Below are 9,949 nucleotides of genomic sequence, written 5' to 3'. Positions count from 1 at the left end.
AGAGGAGTACTTACTTCTTTAGCATGCATACAACCCTAAATTCAATTCTCAGGAGAAAAAAACAATCCCTTTTACCAGTCATGGTGGTACAAGCTTGTAATCTGCTACTCAGGAGGCAAGGGGTAACCAGAAGTTCAAGGTCAGCCTGGTCTACACAGTGAGCTCCAGGTAAGTCAGGTAATGAGACCCTGTTTTTTCAAATACCCCTTCAAAAAAGTCATAAAAATACTGTCATCTCCAAGATTTAAACTAAGACACAACATAAACATTGAAAACACAAGATACAAATGGACATCACAAAGAAATGTGAGCAAAAGAAACAGCTGAGTCCACCATTCCAATACCTTACAGAATGTTTGTTTTCCATTGTACAGAAAGTATGGCCCAAAGCTAGGACTATATCAGATCTATTTTTTTGAATCTCTGTCTCTACTATAGGATTCTGGCAACAAAACTTCCACAAACCGACCAAGAGAAGATAACTCTCCCATCAAACACCAACAGTCTGGCAATATATTAAGATAACAGCCAGATACTAGGCTATTTCTTTAAAAACAGACTTTCAACAACTGTTGCACATTGTCCAAAATTTGTACAATTTTTCAAGAATGGCTATGAGGCCCAAGACACTTAGCAGTCTGTCTGATGAAAGTAAAGAAGAAGAAGGAGTGAAATTTCCCTTTCCTGCTTTGCTCATGTGCACAAAGATACACTTACAGGGGCAGACTGTATGCTTCAGTATACAGAGAGCTCATCAGGGACAGGGACAGACTGTATGCTTCAGTATACAGAGAGCTCATCAGGGACAGACACAAGGCTCAATTCGTAAACCATGCCCAATACTGCTAAATATTGACCACTTAACTGTTGAGCCACAATACACAAAAAGAGACCATTATGTCACAATACACTGTTGAATTTGAAATATACATCTCAACAGAAAAGAAAAATTCTAACGCCAAACAAAAATTTAAGTCTCAACTCCTGAAAAATAAAAGAATGTTACAGAAACACTATAAGGTTCTCTTTATTGTGTAGAGAGAAGCATGTGTGTTCCGTCACTACATCCGAGAGTGCAGGGGATTCAGAACAGAACTGTGCACTGAGGCATGATTGACAGGACAAGTCAATAGGAACATTTCTTCACTGAACCAAAATTAATTTTGATATAAATCACAAGCATATTGCTAAAGCTACAAATTTCATCTACACTGTAATTTTGAGACCTCATAAGCTTAAGAAATATACCTTTGGTCACTTGTAAGACATTATTAGTCACACAGCAAGTAATGGAAATTGTTACTCTAAAACCCACATAACGTTTCCAGTATCTATGTAAGTTCCATGCATAACTATCTTTTTTCATAAACAACAAAAGATTGTACAGTGCCTTTAAAAAAAATGCCTCAGTGCACAGTTCTGTTCTGAAACCCCTGCACTCTCAGGTCTAGTGACGGAACACACATGCTTCTCTCTACACAATAAAGAGAACCCTATCGTGTTTCTGTAACATTCTTTTATTTTTCAGGATTTGAGACTTAAATTTTTGTTTAGCTTTAGAATTTTTCTTTTCTGTTGAGATGTGTGTATTTCAAACCCATGCTTTTGGCCAAAATCCAGGATTTGGATTTTGCAGGATTGCTTAGCAGGTACTTTTCCTACATCAGCAAAATAGCCTGAATTTTTCCTTGTCACCAAAGCAAATGGCATCTAAAAATTACTTCAGCATAGAATCCGTTTTCCCCTCTCCTCCCTCCCAGAGTGAAGTCATCACCATACTGTTTTACGATGCTACAGTCTGTTGCCATGAAAGTGATCGTAACACCATGAATTCAGAATTTCAACTTTATGACAGGCTCGCAATGGGAAAGATGGCAAAGCTGTTCATTTGATGATCCTGGGGAGAGTGGATACAGCAAAGTGGACCAGGAGAATAAACACAGAGCTCTGAGGCCAAGTCCTTCTATATAAGTCACAAAACTGCCTCCCACCCCACCCATAAAGGTTTCAACACATGGCCACTTCCGTCAATAATTATTGTGTGCCCAGGGTGAGAGCAAAGGACGTCTGTGCCCTCTGTGTGCCAAAGCATCTGTTCTTTGAGATCAGTACCTGAACTCTGGACCAGAACTTGAGCTGAAGCAACAGTCAGTACCCACTTAAAGTGCTACCATTAAGGGTTTCCCATTAGCTAATAGGGGTGTTTTAATCTCATATTTATAACTCACTTTAAGGAGATCAGTAAAAAACAATTCAATATTTAATTTACAAATAAAAATTCCATAGTCAGAAGGAAAGCAGTTGGATCCTGAAAAGCAAGCACTGTGCACTTAGCTGTCCTCCTCATTTGACGTATTATTGTGTTATATCTCCTTGTATTAGAGAGAGGCTGAGCCCAGACCACATGCAGATGAATGTCACGTACCATATTCATCCAGTGGCTCAAACATATCTCCGATTCAACTTTCCATGCCCTCATCATAAACTTGGCATCCTCCCACAGACTCAGTCCTGTTCCAGAAGTAGCTTTCAGTAGATGTCACTGTCTCGCAAATCAGAAGCCTTACCCACTCATGCACCTATCAGTTTGATCCCATTGCCTTCCGTATACCACATGACACTATTCTGACAACACCCAGAAATGGAGAAATGTTACCCTTTACATCCATCCATCATGCTGACACCTGGAATCTTTTCTCCTTGGTGTAGCAGAAACCAGTTCAGATCACTTGTACTATCTTCCTGGTTAAACTCCTTCAGTTCTTTTCAGGTTCTCTTAGCGCTAAGGTCCCATCATGACTAGAGGGAGATGGTCCTACATGACCTAACTGGCGCCCATTCCTCTTCTGTTCCAGCCACCCGACTTTTTCATCCTCAAATGCACCTCATGTTCTCACCTCTTACTTTGCATGTGATTTTCCCTCTTTCTGAAATGCTTTCCCCAGCATGTTACGATCCATCCTCCAGTTCACTCATCCAGTTCATCCTTCATCACCATTTGGCCTGACAAGTCTTCCCTGACTTTGGGTTCAGTAATCTATTTACTATCTTATTTTTTAAATATAAAATCACATCCCTTTTCTCCAGAGTACGTATGTCAATGGATAACCATATCATTATTGGAAGAGTTGTTTAATTAATATCTCTCACCTACCCATGTTATAAGCTACATGAAAACAGGCAAGCCAGCTAATTTTTTGTTGTTGCTGTTTCCACGGTGGGTCTTTCTTGGCATAATAATTAGTAATATTGTTTTGTTTTGTTTTGTTTTGTTTTGTTTTTTTGTTTGTTTGTTTTTCGAGACAGGGTTTCTCTGTGTACCTTTGCGCCTTTCCTGGAACTCACTTGGTAGCCCAGGCTGGCCTCGAACTCACAGAGATCCGCCTGGCTCTGCCTCCCGAGTGCTGGGGTTAAAGGCGTGCGCCACCACTGCCCAGCTAATAATTAGTAATATTGTATGTTTAAGAAATTTTTAAATTTTTGTCTGATGGTATCTAGTACATTGAGATCGTATCACAGGTTACATTTTTAAAATTCAGAAAACAAACAGTAAGCATAAAACCCTATCTGCCCACTACCCAGTAATTCTATTTCTTCATCATTTTTCATGATAGTTTTATTAACAATGGAAAAGAAAATGAAAATCCTAGAAACAACTGATTGTACAACAGATAGATAAAGAAAATGTGAACTATCCATATGATAAATTAGTATTCAGTAGCTACGTAGCTCAAAGACATATGCCCTACCCAAAAGACGTTTTCAAAAGAATGAACTCTGATATAAGCAACAATAATGCAGCAATCCCCAGACTCTTCATTCTGAGTAGAAGAACACAGTTATAGCAACATTACCTTCCGATTTCATTTCTGTAGGTTGGAACAACAGGAAACATGTCAATAATTCTGGGAACTGAAGGGGGTTAGCCAGGAACATAGTATAACTGAACTGGCTTATATGGGCTGCACTGGAAAGAAAAGAACATGGGGTGAGGGATGGATTTGCGAGGCCAACATTTCTCCTCTTGTAGGTTGTGATGATGGAAAACATGTCGATAGTTGGCTGAGAAAGGGAAGAGATGGCAAAGGGGTGTGATAAAATTTGGGAGTGATAGAAATCATTACTTATTCTGAGTGTGGTGACCACTTCACACATGTATGTCTATGTCAAAAACAGTATATCTTGAAACAATGATTTATTGGTTGTCAATTCTACACTGACAAATAAAAATAAAAATACAGAAATTCAATAGAAATCATTGAGATCTGAATGCAACTGCTTCAGACTTACCAGTTTATAAAGAAACATGAAAGGCGGATGTGAAAAGGGGGTAACAAGTTTTAAATTGCACAACTTGCTCTTTTAAAAATGTGTCCTATTTCTTTCTCCCCAAACCAGGAATCTACACCAATTTTAAAATCATAGAACCTTTAAAATCATAGAACTGAAAAGCAGCTAAAAACAACATTCTCTCTCAAAAAGTTTCAGGTACATCAATAACAAACAAAATATTTTTGTGTCCTGATTTGCTGGCAACCATTAAAGAATGTGATGGTTTAAGGCTCATAATCTTTGAGGATGTAGTACACACAATACCCTTGGAAACAACATGATCAGAATTTTTTTAAAAATCAAGAGAAGCATAATTTTTGAGTCAGTATTTCTAAAAATAACTAGAGTAGACAACTCTTCTCCATTTACCTTATCTCTTCTTTATTTGTTCACTGGAATCTGACATCTGGGGCTTAAGTAAATGCTCTGAGCACTTTTGCTACAGACAAAATTTTATATCCTCTTGGTTCTGTGATATGGATGCATCAGCTATTTCAAATTTTTGCAGACTAAATAGAATATTAATGGCCCTAATGATTTTTAAATACTATTTGCAAGGTTGTTTAAAATGTCTTAGCAACAATCAATAAGATAATGAACGTGGAAATACTGTGTACGTGGCAAAACGCTACCCAAGCATAAGTGAAGAGATTAAAATATTTTTTGAAATTATTTTCTATGGAAGTCAGTTGAAGGAATACAATGGATGGTAGATAACCACAACTTATTCAAGTAGAGGAGTCTTAAAAATAAATCCAGAGTGCCACAGATACCTAGACAAAGTGGAAACCCACGCAGTTCATTGTTTTAAAACAAGAAGACATGATTTTCCATATACAGGAAAATAAACCAGTCCAAGGTGTGTTACTTATTTTTAATTGTCCAGAGTGAAATGTGCTCTCATTGTTTTCTATTCTGAGAAGCTTAAATCCAGAATGAAAGTATTTTAATATGAGTTTTGTACGGAGGCAAAGGGCTTCAGAAGTCTGGGGCATATCGTTACAAGACGCGGTCTGGAATGATCGTGACACAAAAGGAGGTCAGACGCTGAGGGCACCCGCGCCAACCTTTCGGATGGCCTGATCTGCTTAAGTACTTTTCCAAAAAGCCCCTCAGAGTCTAGCAAGGTTAATAGTCAATCCTTCTTAGAGATGTGTGAGTTCAGATAGTCAAGTACTGGCTCTGCCTCCCGAGTGCTGGGATTAAAGGCTACCAAGTGAGTTCCAGGAAAGGCGCAAAGCTACACAGAGAAACCCTGTCTCGAAAAAACAAAAACAAACAAACAAACAGATAGTCAAGTACTTTCAAGATTCCAGAGCCCAAGTGAAGACCAGAGTAGGTGGGACTTGGGAGGGAGGACCTTGTTTAATTGGCATGAGCCAATGAGCAGGTTATTCTTGATTGTTGATGTAGCACGTGAAATCAAAAGGAATTTGGTTACAGAAAAATATAGGAAATATCTCTTCCAAATATAGGAGCAAATTGTGGGAAAAAAATTAAACTAGCTAATGGCACTGGCCAAAAAATAACTTGTATTTTGTAAAGCCTGGTTTGTGTGAAAAACCAGATCTCTAATTAAAGCAAATTCTAACACACAGAGTAGGATGAAAGTGGAGAGCACAGGAAAGCTACAGGTGAACACTTCTTAAATTCATCCTCGCGGATTTCCAGCCATCTGTGCACACCCTCTGAGAAATCTATCCTGCCTGATCCCTGCGTGGCTGTTAAAGATGCCCTTACCACGCACCAGCCTGCTCCGGGAGCTCCCACCGCTGCCCCAGTCCTCCAGCTGACCAAGGAGGTCTTGATTCCAGAGCGTCACAACAGAGGATAGAAACTCTGCACACTTATTCTCAGGCTCAGGGCTTTTGTGTATGGTTGAGCTTCAGACTTCAAAAAGGCCTAGTCAAGGGAGCAAATGATTCTTAAAACGCCAACTGTATGACACTCAGCATGTGTGTCCTGGGATTTGGGTGCTTCTGCTGAGAGACAAGAGACGGAGACAGAGAGAGGGAGGGGAGAAGGGAGAAACAGAGACAGAAAGAGAGACAGACAGATACACAGAGAGAGTGGGAGAGACAGAAATAGAAAGAGAGACAGACAGACACTTAAATGTTTTGCAAAGCCAGTGCCAAGCAGACTCCTCCACAAAGAGGGTGGTTTTTCTCTTGAGTTCCGCACCCAGAGAGAGCATCTTCTCCTAATTCTCACAGCGTCATTCCATTGCATTCTATCGGCTGGCAGTTTCTGACCTGAACCCAACTTCCTCCAGCCCCGTTCTGAGAGTGGCCCTTGACTCTAGTGACAGGCAAGGCACAAACAGCTCAACCACAAACTGCAACCCAGCGTGGGAGAAAGCACTTCATGCCTTCTCTTCACCTGGATAAAAACATCTCGAGAGGACCTCAGAAAAAGAAATAGGACAGTGGATACACTTGAAGGAAAATTTCACAAATAAAACCTTCGTTGTGGGTCTAAGGCAGGCTCTGTGGAGAGCATCCCTAGGCCCAGCGCCACTGCCTGGTCTCTGCCGCACAGCCATTTGAGGGGCGCCTGGCTGCTGGCAGTGGGAAGAGAAAAGTCTCTGAGAGAAAGTGAAGAAGGCTGGATTGTGAGACATCAACTACTATTGTCCTCCATGCTTGTGGACACTATTTTTATGAGTTAAATAGCTCTGATCCTTTAACTTGCCACATTGTGTTTTATAATCACAACTTCTTGAACTATATCACTTTCATATACACTTTCTGCAAGTTTAAAGTCCTTTTTAGGTGTGAAATAGAGAATTTTATAAGCGCTTTGCTAAAGATCTGAATCCTGAGATATATGAGTGAGAATGACTTGGTTATTCGTCGAGGTTTATGCCTGTTCGCACTTCCTGATAGCAGGTACATGCTTTTAAACATTTTCTCGGTGTTATTCTCTTTAGCCTCCAATAGGAACCTATACATGAGAAAATAAGCAAACTCAGCGCAAATAGGAAGGCTTTGTGAAGGGAGGACTCCCTCCAGCTCCTCCCCAAATTCCTCCCCATTTCTGACTTCTGACTGAACCCAAATACTCTTAGGATGATTTTTTTTTAGGGAGAGGAAAGAAAACAAGCAAACAAAAGATTCAGTTAGATATGATAAATCAATCCACTTTCTTCAGCCCAGGAAATTAAAGCACTGCCATTCTGTGTGCTGGTCTATGACAGAACCCAGCAAGGGTCTGTGTGAGTGTGTCCAGAGCGCTCACCTCAAGACGGGGAGACACTGGTAGAGAACAAGGATGCACAGAGAAGGAAAGAGGAGACAGAGGGAGGAAGGAAGGACAGAAAGGAGGAAGGGAGGAAGTGAAGGGGAAAGGGAGGGAGGCAGAGAGGGAGAGGGAAAAGAATCTAACTTTCCCACAAGAACCCAGTCTTCCCAGACCAGCATAGAATTCCCCCAGTCTAAAACTGTAGTTTGGAAATAGACGTAAGAGAAAAGTGAGACATCAAAAGGATGACCACAAGCTTCTGACAGCACAAATGACACCAGGCAGACAGCCAGGCAGGGTCCTTTGGATCCTAGCTCCTATCCCTTCAGAGAAGTGTGATGATTTTTTTTCCAAGCTAGAATTAGCTGAACATTCATTTTTGGTGATCTCTCTGTGTGTCAGGACCCTGCTCATTCAAGGATAGATGGATGTGGGAAAAGGCTTCTCCATAAGAGAAACAAAGCTCAGGCCAGGCCTGTGTAGAATCACCCTTGCTAGATTTCTCCCCAGCAACAGAGTACAGGCCACTTGCAGCTCAGTGCTTTCCTACATGTGAATCAACCCTACCCCTCCCAGCAGCGTGGAACCCATTTGATGAATGGCGGCAGAGGGCTGAGGTGAAAGCAGGTTTTGATTGCAAGAATCCAGGCATTTAAAATGAGCGAGATGGCTTAACTCTTCATCTCTCTGTGCTATAATAAATGATAAAACCAAAAGAAAACTTTGTATGTTCACAACACGAAACAGAAGATGGAATTGGTGTTTTATCCAATGTGTGTCTAAAGAAGAGTGGTGGGATGTGTACTCTTCAAAAACTATCTTATTACATGAATAATACATTCACATATTTCAGGAAAAAGATTCAAACACTATAGAAAATAAAATGTAATGAGTTCATGTTTTTAACTTTTACATGCTCATATTGTTCTACCCAAAGGTGACCAAACCTAGGGTATGTTATTTCATTCATTTTTCTCTATGTTAAATGAACAGCAGATTTTTTTTTCTAAATATTGCTTTTCTTTTTCTATTTAACCTCATATCTCTGAAGCACCTACCCGCTCCATGCTGGAATTGAGTTCTGTTTTGCTCTTTCATAGCTACAAAGTCAATGTGGTTGATGAAGAAGAACATTATAATTGTGCTTTTGTGGCTTAGAAGGAGTTTGAAAGGTTATGCAATATTGGCCTGGTTTTCCTGTAACTTTTTAAAAACTTTAAGTGGTAGCTTGCAAGTGCATGTTTAAGTTGTTAGTCATTGAAAGACCACTTAACAAAATAAACCACACTGCTCACTGCTGAGGATCAGCCTAGAATGCATTCTGCCTTGGAATCTAGCAAGTATTATTAGAGAAACTTACTGGTTCTCTCTCTACGGTGCCTACTCGAAACTGGCCACGGTCAGATACTTTCCAAATCTAACTATGTTTTATATGAAAGCTATACTATCCTGTGACTCTGTAGGCTTTTAACACAACAGAGAGATGTTGGGAAGGGGGCAAAAACAGGAAAGAAGTCAGCTAAATTGTTTGGGGTGGTCTCTGTGCTTATTCTCTGCGTCAAAGCTGAACGGCTGGACAGCGTTTTACTCAACTCCGTGTTGTTCGTTGGATGACCCACCTTACTACTACAGTCTCTGCTCTCCCCTGTGAATGACTGCTGTCTGACTTCCAGTCAGTGGAGGACTCTTTGGCCTTTTTGTTTACCAGTGCTTGGTTATTGTGCCAGTAAACAGGCGCATTTAGAAGTTTTTTACAATCGCTTTCTGTTTAAGACAATGAAATGAGCCGGAAGTTTAGAGAAAGGGGAAAATACGAACAGTATGCTGTTTTCAAAAGCTTAAACTTTTAAGACAAAGTGTATTTTAGCTACTCCCCAGGAGCTAAAAACATGATCATTTCATGTCAGCTTGTAATGAATTAGCACAACTCTTTGATCAATGACATCAAAGGCTATCAGCAGTACCAATATTACAGATGTTAGAAAATTTTCCATTGATTAAATGCCTGAAATCAATCAACCTTTTACCATTCTCTCCCCCTCCCTCACTCTTGCAGGAAACTGATGTGATTCAGATGAATTCAAATCTGAATACACACAGCCTCCTGTGAAGGAGAAAAGAGAGAAACAGGATCAGCTGAACAATCTACTCATTATCAGCTACTGGGTCCGAACCCACCAAAGGCTAAAAATAGTTCATTTATCCCAAGCACGTTCCTTCCTTAAGGAAACGCCAAACCCCAAGTGGTCCTCACACGTGAAATACCCTTGTTTATAGGACTTCCCAGTTGTGCTTCTATGGTCCACTGTGGTTCCTCTCTGGTATCGCAGCCAGTAGAGTCAAAGTCTGAATGCAGCCCAGGCTGGTGTCCTTGTTC

The sequence above is a fragment of the Peromyscus eremicus genome, chromosome 9 (genome assembly GCF_949786415.1).
Source record: "Peromyscus eremicus chromosome 9, PerEre_H2_v1, whole genome shotgun sequence".
In the NCBI taxonomy this organism is placed as follows: Eukaryota; Metazoa; Chordata; class Mammalia; order Rodentia; family Cricetidae; genus Peromyscus; species Peromyscus eremicus.
The sequence above is the reverse complement of the archived record's forward strand: the minus strand, read 5'-3'. Positions refer to the sequence as shown.